The sequence below is a fragment of the Furipterus horrens genome, unplaced genomic scaffold, assembly GCF_987537825.1.
Source record: "Furipterus horrens unplaced genomic scaffold, mFurHor1.1.pri manual_scaffold_5, whole genome shotgun sequence".
NCBI classification, from domain to species: Eukaryota; Metazoa; Chordata; class Mammalia; order Chiroptera; family Furipteridae; genus Furipterus; species Furipterus horrens.
The window spans coordinates 37927337-37940751 of NW_028327175.1; the positions used below are offsets into that span (position 1 = coordinate 37927337).

General features: G+C 40.0%; 1 pseudogene; it reads right to left on the reverse strand.

The window, feature by feature from the left end:
- Positions 1–11429: 11429 nt before the first annotated feature.
- Positions 11430–12333, reverse strand: LOC150008411 (S-formylglutathione hydrolase pseudogene; annotated as a pseudogene).
- Positions 12334–13415: the final 1082 nt, after the last annotated feature.

Below are 13415 nucleotides of genomic sequence, written 5' to 3' on the forward strand. Positions count from 1 at the left end.
AAACAAAGAGATTGAGAATCACTGTAATAAGTACTCACCACTGATCAGAAAGCCCTAAGTGGAAGAGCTGCCATCCCAGCTCGTTCTGCCTGCTCTGAGCCACAGTTTTCTCAGCAAACCTGTGAGTAAACAGGGACAGACATTTCTCCTGCTGCACGGCACCTGGAGCTCAGAGTCCCTGGACCCTGGGTTCATTCTCTCCAGGGGAAAATCTGTCATTTCTGGCCTGTACCTTTCGGATCTAGCTGCATCATGGCAGGAAGAGGTGGGTGCTGGGTTAGGCATGTGTTCTGCCATTGACTCAGTTTCCTGCCTTAGACTCCTAGACCACACATCTCTGTATACTTTCTTACTCCCATATTCTTGGGAGCTAGTGTGCCTCATCTACAGATAAATCCACCTTTGAAGCTGCAGAATGTGTCTCTTCATTCCTTATATTTTATGTATTTATGATATATATTTTCATTTACATTTATTTATAGTATTTTTATAGTACATTAAACAGATTTCATTATAACATAGAGGTTCCATAGATTATCAGTAGTCCCATTAGCTACTTGAATGCCATGATCAAATACTAAAGGAATAGGTAACAATTAGGTTTTATCTGGATCTTTTTTACAATTATTTTACTTGGTCTAGCTAATACAGGCATTGTTTTTAAAATCAAATACCTCTAAAAGGCGTATGACAAGCAGCAATGTTCTACCCTACCCCATCCCACCTCCTGTCCTGCTCCCCAGAGGAAAACTCCTTCAGCCTCTCCCCATGCTAGTCACCTCCACATTCCCCAAAATACATTCATGCTTTTATCAATGTTAGTTGTTAATTATTGATTTATTCTTCCAGTACATGAAGGTTCATTCTCTGTCATCAGTCACCACCTACCCTCTCTCCCATTCTCCCAATATGGTTAACCACAAATTCAGAATAAATCAATTACCAGTGTTAACACAATTTTTCCCATGTAAATATGTTCACTACAGTTTTTGTCATTAAAATGCCAATTGCCTTACTTGTTCATTTGCACTACCTGAAGTCTACATATTCTCATTACTAATGCCTACTCTTGGATTGCTCAATTCTCCTAGTTCATTCTGTAGATGAGTGCTGTCCAATAGAATTTTCTGTGATGATGGAAATTTCTATATCTATACTGTCTGGTATGGAAGCCTCTGGCAGGGTATAGCTATTGAGAACCTGAAAGCAGCTAGTGCAACTAGACACTTGATTTTTAACTTTTTAAAATTTTAATGTAAAATAGTTTAACTGACACTATTTACATTTAATATTGAAGTAATTGGATTAAAGTCCTTCATCTTGGTATTTGTTTTATATTTATAACATTTTCTCTTTGACCCTCTATTTCTCCCCTGATTTCTTTTAGGTAAATTAATTATGCTTTAGTATTGACTTATCTCATATACCTCTTCCTGATTTTATCTCTTTAGTGGTTGATCTAGAAATTACAATGAATATCTTTAAGACAGCAAAATCTACCTTCAAACAGTATCTCCTTGCTTCATGAACAGTGTAGGAATCTTAATGTGAATATGGGTTTATTTCTCCCCTTGTTGTCCTTTGTGTTAATGTTGTTTGTATACGTTGTTCATATATTTTACCTTAAATCCCCACAAAACATTTTAATTATTTTTGTTTTAAGTAGTCTATAGTCTTTTAAAGCAATTGAAAACTTTATAAACACACACACACACACACACACACACACACAGGAGGGGTTGGGGAGAAGAGAAAGAGAGAGAGAGAGAGAGTGAGAGAGAGAGAGGGAGAGAGAGACAAAGGTAATAAAGAAATAAAAGCTTAAATAAGTAGTTCCTTTCTGGTGTTCTTCATTCATTCAGAGAGATTTAGAGATCCATCTCTGAGCATATATTGTTTTCCAAGTCTTATGTGCGTGGTGATGGTCGGAAGATGATGGACACACCTAGCTGTGGCATTCTTTATATGAGTTGGAAAGAGAATTGACTTTTCTATACACTAAGCTTGGATCAATCTCCCTATTTTTGTCCTGACACCCAATGATGCGCCAGAACGAGCTACTGATAACCCATAAGAACCAATCATGCACATTTCTTCTCAATCCTATAGTCAGTGATATCATGTTGGTAGCTCAAAGTTGGCCATGATGGGTGTACTCCCATCAGAGAAATTAGTAAATGTTATGAATCAGGGGTTTATTTTTCCTTCCTTCCTTCCTTCCTTCCTTCCTTCTTTCCTTCCTTCCTTCCTTCCTTCTTTCCTTCCTTCCTTCCTTCTTTCCTTCCTTCCTTCCTTCTTTCTTCTTTCCTTCTTTCTTTCTTTCCTCCCTCCCTCCCTTCCTTTCTTCCTTCCTTCCTTCCTTCCTTCCTTCCTTCCTTCCTTCCTTCCTTCCTTCCTTCTTTCCTTCCTTCCTTCTTTTTTCTTTTCTTTCTTCTTTCTCTTGCTTGCTTTTTCTGAGACCTGGTTGAAAAACATTTACCAGGAAATCACTACTTACACCCTACCCTCACCTTTCTACTGTGCCTGACACCAGGCATGTTAGGTGGTAGAAGAGGAAGAATGACTCTCTCTGGCACATAACTCTCTGTAAACATTCGGGCTCTATTTCCCCTTGCCCTGCTATCTCTGGCACCCTCCTCTGTGTGCTGGGGACTCATGCTCCCTTTCTCTTTGTCCTTGTGAGTTTATACACTTTTTATTACCTTTTAAGTGGAGCTTAAGGGGGAGGGCGAGTGAAGAGTGTGCAACTAATCTAATCATTTTAAACAAACATCTTATTTCCTTCTTTAAAAGTTGAAATTTCAATGAAATTGGCAACTGCAAGAACACAAAAAGGCTTAATAGTGAGGCAGGTCTAACTCCCAAAAGTTTTAGTAACCTCCACATTGGTCCAGGTTACCTTTTAATGTTATTCTTAAGCAAAATAAAGGAACAAATGAGGAGCATTAGCAGCTGTTTTTCATCTCTAATGAGGAAAAAAAGAAAAAAGAAATTGGTCTTTAACTACAGCAAGAATTGTTTAGATGTCAGCAATTTGATTCCATTTAATATCTATATGCTACATATATGTAGGGGGCTAGAGAAAAAGGAAGAAACAGGGCAGACGTAGCCCAGCCCTCACAGAGTTTACAATTGGATCAGGAGAGATGACCGAATAGTTGAAAACACCTCTAAAAAATGATACATGTTAGAAGAGGAAAAGTGCTAAGAGCAAACACAAGGGGGTCAAGGAAGACTTTCCAGAGGAAATGAAGTTCCAACTAAGAGTTGAAGGATGAGGAGGTGCATATGATTCGTGGCTGCAAACAACAGAGACCCCATAATTTAAACAAAGATGTAACTTATTAAAGCATATTAGGTAGCTTACACAATCTCCAGGAAGGTCAGAGAACTGGTCTTGGAAAGCTATAAAGCCATAAATAATGCCCAAATTAAACCATCAGTTTACCTGGTAAGGAGCCTCCTGTCACTGGCACAGGCACAGGCTCTCCACCAGAAGAGCTGAGCTGAGGTGTGGCAAGGCCAACATTACGCTATTGGTGATGCTGCCTCTAGGAGATGAATGTCTCTCTGCTCTCTTGCCAAAATTGCCTTTCTTTCTCCATGTTGCCTCTTTATAAACTTAAATCTCAGAAAAGGTGTATTTCTTGCTAGATTTGAGTTAACATGAGTGTGTCCTAGCTCCAATGAAGGCTGAGAAATTGAGTTTGTCTTGTCTTTTTGTTATAGGAATCATAAGATGGGAAACTCAAACGTAGAATATTTCAAAGGTGTTTAGTGGCCAAAAAGCATGGGAAATGTCAATCCCAAAATGTCACTATCATTAGATTTCTAGTGGTATTGTTTGGATTATATCAGTGTATGCTTGGTTGTTACCTCAACATCAGTACATTTGAGGTCTTGTATGGAGTCACGGATCTTAAAACTGTGAGGGCCTTCCAGAGATCAGCTGGCTGAGCCCCCAACTTCTAGAAGGCAAATTGTTATTTATTTCCATTGTAACAAAGGAAGTTGCTGGGTCCTGTGGGTCAAGTGCTCTGCCTGAGCTCACACAGCCAGTAAGAGGCAGACCCAGGACCATAACTCACCTCCTGATGTTTGTCTCCTTCTATAAGGTGGCCCAGCACCCTTGGGTAAGAACTAATGGATGCACATTGCAAATATGAGGATACCTAGAGCAGGAAAGGTGCAAGACCTGTAGACTAGATTACGTTGGTGACAGTGGAGATGAATCAAAGTGGGCAAATGGGAGAGATAAAATTGGCAGGACATTGCAATGGATTAGCTGTGGCTAGTGATAGAGAAGAAAGAGTTAAGGTTGGTCCCCAGTTTTTGGTTGATTAAACCAAGTGGAGAGTGATGCCTTTTGCTGTAATTGGTAAGAGAGTCTAGAGGAGGAGTAAAGGGTAAGCAGAGGATGTGAGGGATGAAGAATATGATACATTCAGTTTCAGACATGTTAAATTTGAGTAGCCCAAGATACAGCCACACGGAGATGTTAAGGCAATAGACCTGCACTGCTGACGTAGATCTGGGTATTATCAATATCTTTATGGTAAGTGAAGCAAAGACATGAACAAAATCACCCAGGGAGAGAGTGTAAACGGAGATGAGAAAGGGGACTAGGACATAACCCCAAGGACTAGCAGGATATAAAGGATTTGTGGCAGAGAAACATGTGTAAATGAAACAAAACAGGAGTGACACAGGAGAGGTAGAAATCCAAGAGTGGAAGAATCATTGACAAAGAACGTAGCTAAATCCCCTTTCCTTAAGATGTTTAACACATCTCCGAGGGCGGTAGAGGAGAGGATATTTTGCTTCTTTTTAAGTATGAATGCTTATGGGCTGTAGACTGGATGTTCTCATAGGTGGTACTATTTTTGTAGGTCTTTAGAGCTATATTTATTAATCTAACGCTGATGTATGGGCTCAAAAGTCATTTGGTACCTGGCTTCTGTGGCTCAGTGGATTAAGTGAACCAAGTGTCACTGGTTCGATTCCCAGTCAGGGCACATGACTAGGTTGCACATCAGGTCCCCAGTTGGGGGCGCGAGTGAGAGGCAACCACACAGTGATGTTTCTCTCCTGCTTTCTCCTTTCCCCCTCTCTCTAAAAAATAAATAATCAAACAAACAAATAAATAATTATTTTTTTAAAGCCATTTGGTGTTTTCTCTGGCTTGGTTTAACTTTGGTTTCAGTTAGTTTATTGTCTTTCTCCCCTGCAGCCCCACCCCCAGAAAAATCATTTTTGTCTCCATGGTGCAAGTTAGCATTGACTCTGTCCAAGGAATAGCGAGCACCCAATAGCCAAGAAAAATCAGACACAGAGAAGGTATGTGGTTCTGGGATTCCTAGGGTCAAAATTAAACTTTGAAAGGGTTCCATACTTCTTGAAAGATTGGGAACCCCAGCAAACCAGAAGGACAGGCTTGATTCCCAGTTCTGTACATGGCTTATGAAACTCAAAGAAGCTGCTCAACTCCCATGTACCTCAGAGACTCACTTTGCAAAGTGAAAATGATAGAACCATGTTTTCTTGATTTAATGAGAGAGCGTCCATTACTGTAAGCTCCTTATAGCAAAATGAGAAAATATAAAAACAACAAAATTTTGATTGCTATCCTTGGAATCAAGGTCTTTATTACAGACTTATATAAAATACAAAAGTAATAATCTCATGTTATTAGGTTATGTGAACAAAAGTCTAGACATTGAGGGTCAAAATGAACTATTTCCCATCTGTCAGACACATTAAGAAGTTGAATTAGAATATGGCCTATAGACTAGGACTATAAGGACACTGACCTTTTATAAGCAGTTATCACAAAGAGCACAGAATGTGATGTAGCTCCCATTCTGGCTGGATAATTATATAAAATTTAACATCTCTCACTGTTTTCATGATTGAAGAGATTTGCTAGAATTTTCCAAGCCATAATTTCCACCTAACACAAACATTAGAGTTGCATGTTTTACTGCACTTTTGGGGACCGTTTCTAGCTGAGTATTTACCAAGAAACATGGGGAAGTGTCTGGTCTTGCAGATCCCAGAGGAGTTTACAAGCGTTCTTTCCTGACTTCCTCACCCCAGAACACTATTGCATTTCAAATTGATTAATATTAGCAATATCTTATTAATATAATTTTGTTTTCCATTGTGCCTTTATCCAAAGGGTCGGACACACTATATCAGCTAATCTCATAAAAGCTAGAAGAGAGAGAAATATATTCTTGATTTATTTGAATAAAGAAAATGAGGCAGTGGGAAGACAAGTTCCTTATATATGTTCTTTATGTACTGGTAAGCATCAGCGTGTTGCTTTTTCATGAAAGAGTAGTTTCATAGTGAGAAAAGGATGCTGGAAAAGGATTCTGGAAATTTGGTTCCTCACTCTGGCTCAGCTAGTAGCTGGTCAAGCTCCTGAGGGCATCAAGCCAGACAGACTTAGGACTGCAGGCAGGCAAAAAATTTGATGCCCCTTCAAACTTAGACCCTTTAAATACTTGTCCAAACTGTAGGGGAAGGCTGAGCACTAGGTATATAAAAGAAGAAGAAAAATACATATATGCTAGTTATCAAAACAAAAATGTGCAGTTTCTTGGTTCCATCCTACTCAAAGGCAGTTTTGTGACCCTAACCTCCCAAATGTGTCTTAAGGTTGTCACACCCTACACCCTTAAGGCTCATCTTCCTATTCCTTTCAACTCCATCTATTGTGCAGAGGTCTGGTAAATAATTCACTGCATCTCCTTGCCTACGCCCCCAGGGATGGATCCAGCAGCTACAGATGGCTGCCCAGGCAACAGTCATGCTGCACCGCTTCCTCCCTATCTTGCTGTGCCTGGACATGTTCCTTAACATCACTGGGCCTTGTCCTCAGGGCTTTCATACTAACTTTATTTTTATTGTTTTTTTAATGAAAAAGTACTCATATTTATTTAATTAAGAGGGAGTTGCACTGTTTTGGCTCAACAACAATCTGAAAAGTTGCAGTTTGTAAGCAATTGGAAAACCTGAAATGAGATTAAAAATCTAGGGTAATCTCTCTTGGTGTAGAAGTTATAGGACACACTTTCACAGGAAGTTTTAAAATAATTTTTTGTTAAATCTAAAGAGTCTGTAGCATGTACACAATGTGTCATAAAACAAAAGAGGTGGTGACTCAGAGATGCTTAGATTCAACTTCTGGAAACTAATTTTAACAGTGAAACTTTTGTATAAACAAAATCTAGATGCAAGCCCAATACAAACACACACACACACACACACACACACACACACACACACACACACAGATGGAAAAAGAGAGGGAGCTACCAGAAGTCCACTTACTCCCTTCCCTCATCTCTCCCTGTTGTTTCTCTTATATTGCAGGAGGACGGTAATAAAATCTAGAATAGTCTATGAAGCACAGTTGGAAAGCACTGAACTAGATGATCTCTAGGGTGAATTTTGTCTCTCACATTTTATAATTCTGCTTGACTCTGTTGAGAAATTTGGAGTACATTGCAGAGTTGCACAGTGTCACACAGCTCCCCCAACCATTAGTTAGTTTGTCTCTGGATGGCGGCTACACATCACCCCTGGGTTGATCCTGTCCTAGTGCAGCAGGGGAGAGAAGTAGGTGATCCACTTCTCAAAGCCAAGGGAAGAAGAGAAACCCTAAGAAAATTACTCAAACCACTCAAATGTCTGGGCTTGACCACACAGGAACCCCTTCTACTATACTGGAGACCCTTGAGAAACCCCACCTATAACCACTGGGGCTGCAGAGTACCTGAAGCAGCAGTATTCTTTAAAAGTTGAAAAGATAAATATTGACATTCCCACAATCGGACACAGCAGTTACCTGGGTTTCCCCTGGGTGGGCATGGAAACTTTGGAAAGCCTGGGCCCAAGCCATTTCATCTGTGTCGCTCAAAACACAAAACGCTGTGAGACGAGCCATGTAGAAGATAATCTTTAACAGTGCCATCAGTCACTCCTCCCATCTCCTTAAGTACCTCCCATCAAAAAGTGGAGTCTGTTTCTTTAAGGCTTGAATCTGAGCTGGCTGATGACTTGCTCTGACAGAGACATGTTATTTTACATTTAAAGAAACTAGAAAAAGAACAACAAAGCCCAAAGTGAGTAGAAGAAAGAAAATAATAAAGGTCACAGCAGAAATAAATTAACTGTGAGGGGCCACATGGAGAGAGGTCCTGGAGGATGAGATGCCACTGGGGACTTTTAGCCTCAGCCAAGCTCCCAGCAGACAGTAGCTGCATGAGTGACCTCAGCCTATACCTGGAGGAAACCACCCACTTGAGCCTAGTCAACCCACAGAATTGTGGGAAATAGCACATTATTTGTTGCTTTACACCAATGAGTTTTGGGGTGCTTTGTTTCACAGCAATAGATAACTGAAATAATCGAGGGGATCAACAGGCTAGAGGAGAGAAAAGAGCCCAAGGCAGGATCTACTCTTCTAGGGAGCTATGCAAGGAGAGGACCCTATAGGACACACTGTGTGACTGATATTCGTGAGGATTTTGGTTTCCTAAGAGGCACATGTTCTGCCCCCAGGACTGCGGTGATACCTGAGCATTATGCCAGAATAACAATGTAACAGTAGTGATGGCACACACCTACACAGCACTGTTCTTTGTGCTTTACATGTATTTTTTTCACTTTAGCCTCATAGCAACTCTATTAAGGAAGATTATATTATTATCCAATTTTACAGGTTAGGAAACTAAGGCACAGAGTGATTAAAAGAAACAACTAGTATGTGGTAAGGTAGACTTTCTAACTCCAAAAACTATACTCACAATCACAAAATAACATTGTCTCTCATAAAAATATACGTGTTTAATAGGAATGGTCGATTCATTTAAACAGCATAGGATAACATTTTTCAATTTCCAATGCAAAATTCAGCTGCACCTTAAAATAATAAAACACAATAAATAAGTTTTATTCTAGGAATGTAACATAGGTTCAATAACTGAATCATATATATATTATTTTAGTTTCCTATGGCTGTTGTAAGAAAATACCACAAAATGGTGGCTTAACACAACACCATTTTTTTCTCTATAGACATTTGGGAGGCCAGAAGTCCGAAATCTGTTTCACTGGGCCAAAGTCAATTTGCCAGCAGAGCTGCTGCACTCCCTCTCGAGGCTCTGGAGGAGGATCATTGTCTTGCTTTTTCCAGCTTCTAGAGCTGCATTTCTTCCATTCCTTGGTGCATGGTCCCTTCCTCCATCTGCAAAGCAAGCACCATGGCATCTTGCTTCAGTGGCCACTTTGCTCCCAGCTAATCCTAGAAAATGGCTTAGCTTGCCTTTGTTTTGGCTGCCAGAACCCATGATGCCCACATTTGCCAGGGAAATAAGAACCACAGTGACTGACTCTCCTTTGCCTATGGGTCCTCTCATGACTAGTCCCTCCCCACCCCCAAGAAGGAAGATATCTCATAATTGCTTTTTAAGTTCATCATGGGCTTCCTTCTTCCCTCCAGAAACATGCTTTGGGATCATATCCCCTTTTCAGAATCCTGCTTCTAAAATAATCAAAATATGACTGGATGTTAAAATAGACTGAAGACAGCAAAATCTAACTTATGTATGTGCTAGAAGTGATTACATGTTGTTATCATTTTGAGGAAAAACAGAAAGTTCCTCCATCCTCAAAAGAACATGTTCCCCATTGTTGTCCCAAATCCTAAAATTCTACCATTATTCATGCACTCTATTGTGTTGGCATTACCTGCCCTCTGAGGACACTGAATTCCAACCAAGGTTACATATTGAGTTCCCAAACATCATAGCACAAATGAGTTTATCAGATCCTTTCTTCTTTTGCCAAGAGCAATTAGAACAGTTTCAAAGTATAGTAAAAGACTGCATTACTTATTTATTATCTATTGCTGCATAATGAATTACCTCAAACCTTAACAGCTTAAACCAGCACACATTTATCTCACAGTTTCTGTGGGTAAGGAATCTGACATAACTAGGTCCCCTGCTTTAGGTTTTCTTATAGGTAGCAATCAAGGTCTTGGCTGGAATCTAATTATCTCAAAATTTAGGTGGGGAAGGATCCACTTTCAAGTTCATGTGGTTGTTGGCTGGATTCAGTTCCTCACAGGTGGTTGGACTGAAGGTCTCAGTTCCTCTCTGGCTGTGGGCTAGAGACCACATTCAATGGCTTACTGCACTAAGCCTCTCCAGCACGCCAAAAGGAAGGGAGATGGGAAGATGCTACCTGTCTGGAAGTCACCATCTTTGAAACCTAATCATGAAAGTAATACTCATCACTTTTGCAGTATTTTATTGATTAGAAGCAAGTCATTCCAGAGGAAGGGGTTACACAGACAAAAATATCAGGAAGTCGGAGTCAACGGAGGTCATCTTGGAAGTCGGCCTGCCACACAGTGACAGTACAGATTTACTCAGTGCTCACCTACTCACCATAAGAAGCTAGAGGTGCAGAGAGACCAGGTGTGAACAGTTCTTAATTATCTGTGAGGAAACCTGATTTGGAGAAAATTCATGGGCCTCACTTTATTTGACACAATGTCCACTCTTCCCTCACTGACTAACAGGAAAGAATATAGCAAAGTCCTTGCTTTCTTTTCATCTATCCTTTCCATGGTATAGGCATTAATAAGCAGCAAAATCTCTCTAAAATTAAGGTGTCAAGGCAAATAAGAGAGCAAAAGGGCCCAATAATCTATTTCCTTCATCATCAGTCCTTGGATAATCTACATTGACTAAAATGTAATTCCTTGTTTTAAAAAAGGAAAGCCAAACAGATACCTCAATCTTGCCCAAAGAAATAATATTATAAGAAAATACATAAGTAATAAACTTGCTAAGTTCCTTTATAACATGCCTGGCTATAAAGGACACAAACCAGTACATTTAGAAAAGCAGATTGAAAACTTTACATCAAACTTCATTCTAGCCACAAATAACATGTCATAACCCAGAACTTTTGCTAAGCTTTTATCATCCAAAGCAACATATCCATGAGAAAAAGAAAAAGTTTTGAAATAGTTTCTAGCCTTTAATGATTTTAATCAGGTGTTTTCTTCAGAGTACAAAAGCTATACCTCAGATGAAGGCAGCAAAATATATATATTATATTTGTACTTCAACCCATTTAATTTTTAAAATTTTTCTTTGTAAATGATGTAGTCGTCTAAAGAGTGCTTTACTAGTTACAGTATTAGTTAATTCATTTCCCTTAAAAAGCACAGAACTCTCACACACTTTCTTTTTTTTTTTTTCAGGTTTCATATATTTATTCAGAAGGTGATTTTACAATGAAGCATTTTTAGCATTACGAAATAAGATGCTTTGAAATCTTTGTTTCCCTGCAATGGTTTATTACAATTTTTATAATCCTGAAGAGCGTCTCTCATCGGAAGTTTTTCAGTCATTCAGGTATTTTGCATGATGTCTAATGTGATTGGTAATGAAGGTTGCAATGAAGTAGTAGCTGTGATCGTAACCCTCTTGTAATCTAAAAACAACAGGAATTTTTTTCTCTGTACAGGCAGCTATGAAGTTATCAGGTAGTAACTGTCCATATGAAAGACACTGGTCATCTTTTCCTCGATCAATTAGTATGTCCAGCTGGGACCCTGGATAGGACTTCACAAGATGCATAGCATCATAAGCTGTCCATTTACTTTGTTCTGTGCCCAAATACCCACTAAAGGCTTTTTTGCCCCAAGGACAAAGCACTGGATTGCAAATTGGAGCAAATGCTGACACAGATTTGTATTTTCCGGGATTCTTTAAAGCACAAACCAGAGCTCCTTGGCCTCCCATGGAATGGCCAAGTACAGACATCCTTTGGGGGTCCACTGGGAAATTGGTGTTGATGAGCTGGGGAAGCTCCTCCGTCACATAAGAGTACATCTGGTAGTTCGTTTTCCGGGGCCCTTTGGTGGCGTCCACGTAAAACCCAGCCCCGGTGCCAAAGTCCCAGCTCTCATCTTCTCCTTGAATGTTGCAGCCATGAGGGCTGGTGTCCGGTGCGACGATCACCAGGCCGTGTTTGGCGGCAGCCTGCTGATAGCCGGATTTTGATATAAAATTCTGTTCTGTGCAAGTTAAACCAGACAGCCAGTAAAGCGCAGGGCATTTCCCAGTCTCTGCCTTTGGTGGTAAGTAGACAGCAAATTTCATTTTGCAGCTCAGCTCCACACCGTCATGTTCAAAAACTTTCTGGAGTCCCCCAAAGCACTTGTTGCTGGAGGTTTGTTTTAGTGCCATTCTTTTCCTGTCCAACGGCTACTTGCTCTTTTGTCTGCACCCAAGGGTGGATGATCCTGCAGCAGCGGAGGCAGTGGTAGCATCTCACACACTTTCTTGTTGGAGACAAAGAGTAAGTATTAGCTTCACTTTGCAGATGGAAAAGGAGACCTAGTGAGTGAAGGGCCTGGACCAGAGCCACACGATGAAGGAAGGAGGGAAAGAGCAGGAGCTCCAGCTTAGAGTTCTGACTGGCAAAACCTGGACAACACAGATGAACACTCAGAAGAGGTGGTGTTTGTTTCTAACAGCAAAACTTGTGTCGGGGGAAAAATTGGACCTACATATTTCTGGCTTCTCCCTTCTGCAGCTTCTGATCACCTCTTCTTGATATTCAATGCTTGGAAAACTTAAAATGAGCCCAAACCTTTTAACACCAGGCCTTCCTTTTCTCCCAAGCAGGAAGAGCATCTGCTTACCCTTCCGCATCTGCTTACCCTTCCACACCTGCCACCCATACTTAGTTAGATCCCTCTCAGGAGAAGGGTGGATCCATCTTTCCCTCCAAGATGTTTTCCCACCACTGCCAGATCTCTAGAAAATATATTATTATTCTAAAAAAGTTACCACCAGCCTGTTCCAAATTCTATGGAAACCCCACCTCACACCGAACCAAATCACACAGAAAGTTTATTGAGAAACAGTTGGCACTCTTGCCTGCACATTCATAAGAAAGGGGAAACAGTGTAATTTAAAACATCCAGTTTGGGCACCGCTTAAGGTGTGATCTCATCTAAATGGTTCTCAATTTAACATGTGACAGGATGGAAATACAGGAGATTCTTTTCATTTCCCAAAGAGGTACTTATTCTTTTGGGATACATTCCTGGTTTTCTTTTTCATAATCATTTCTGACATATTACTTATCAGAGTCCAAGTTCTCTCTAAGAAGGGAATTAAATAGTCAGTCTCCATTAGAAATGCTATGAACAACCAATTTTAACAGCCTTACTCTAGATGTCACAAAAAGATACATGTAGAATCATTGTTTCAGAGTTTAGAAATGCTACACAGTCTAGTTATCATCACTATTGAGTATATTAATAAGGCAATGATTACAAGTTATTATCTATATAGAATAAAAGCTGTGCAATACAT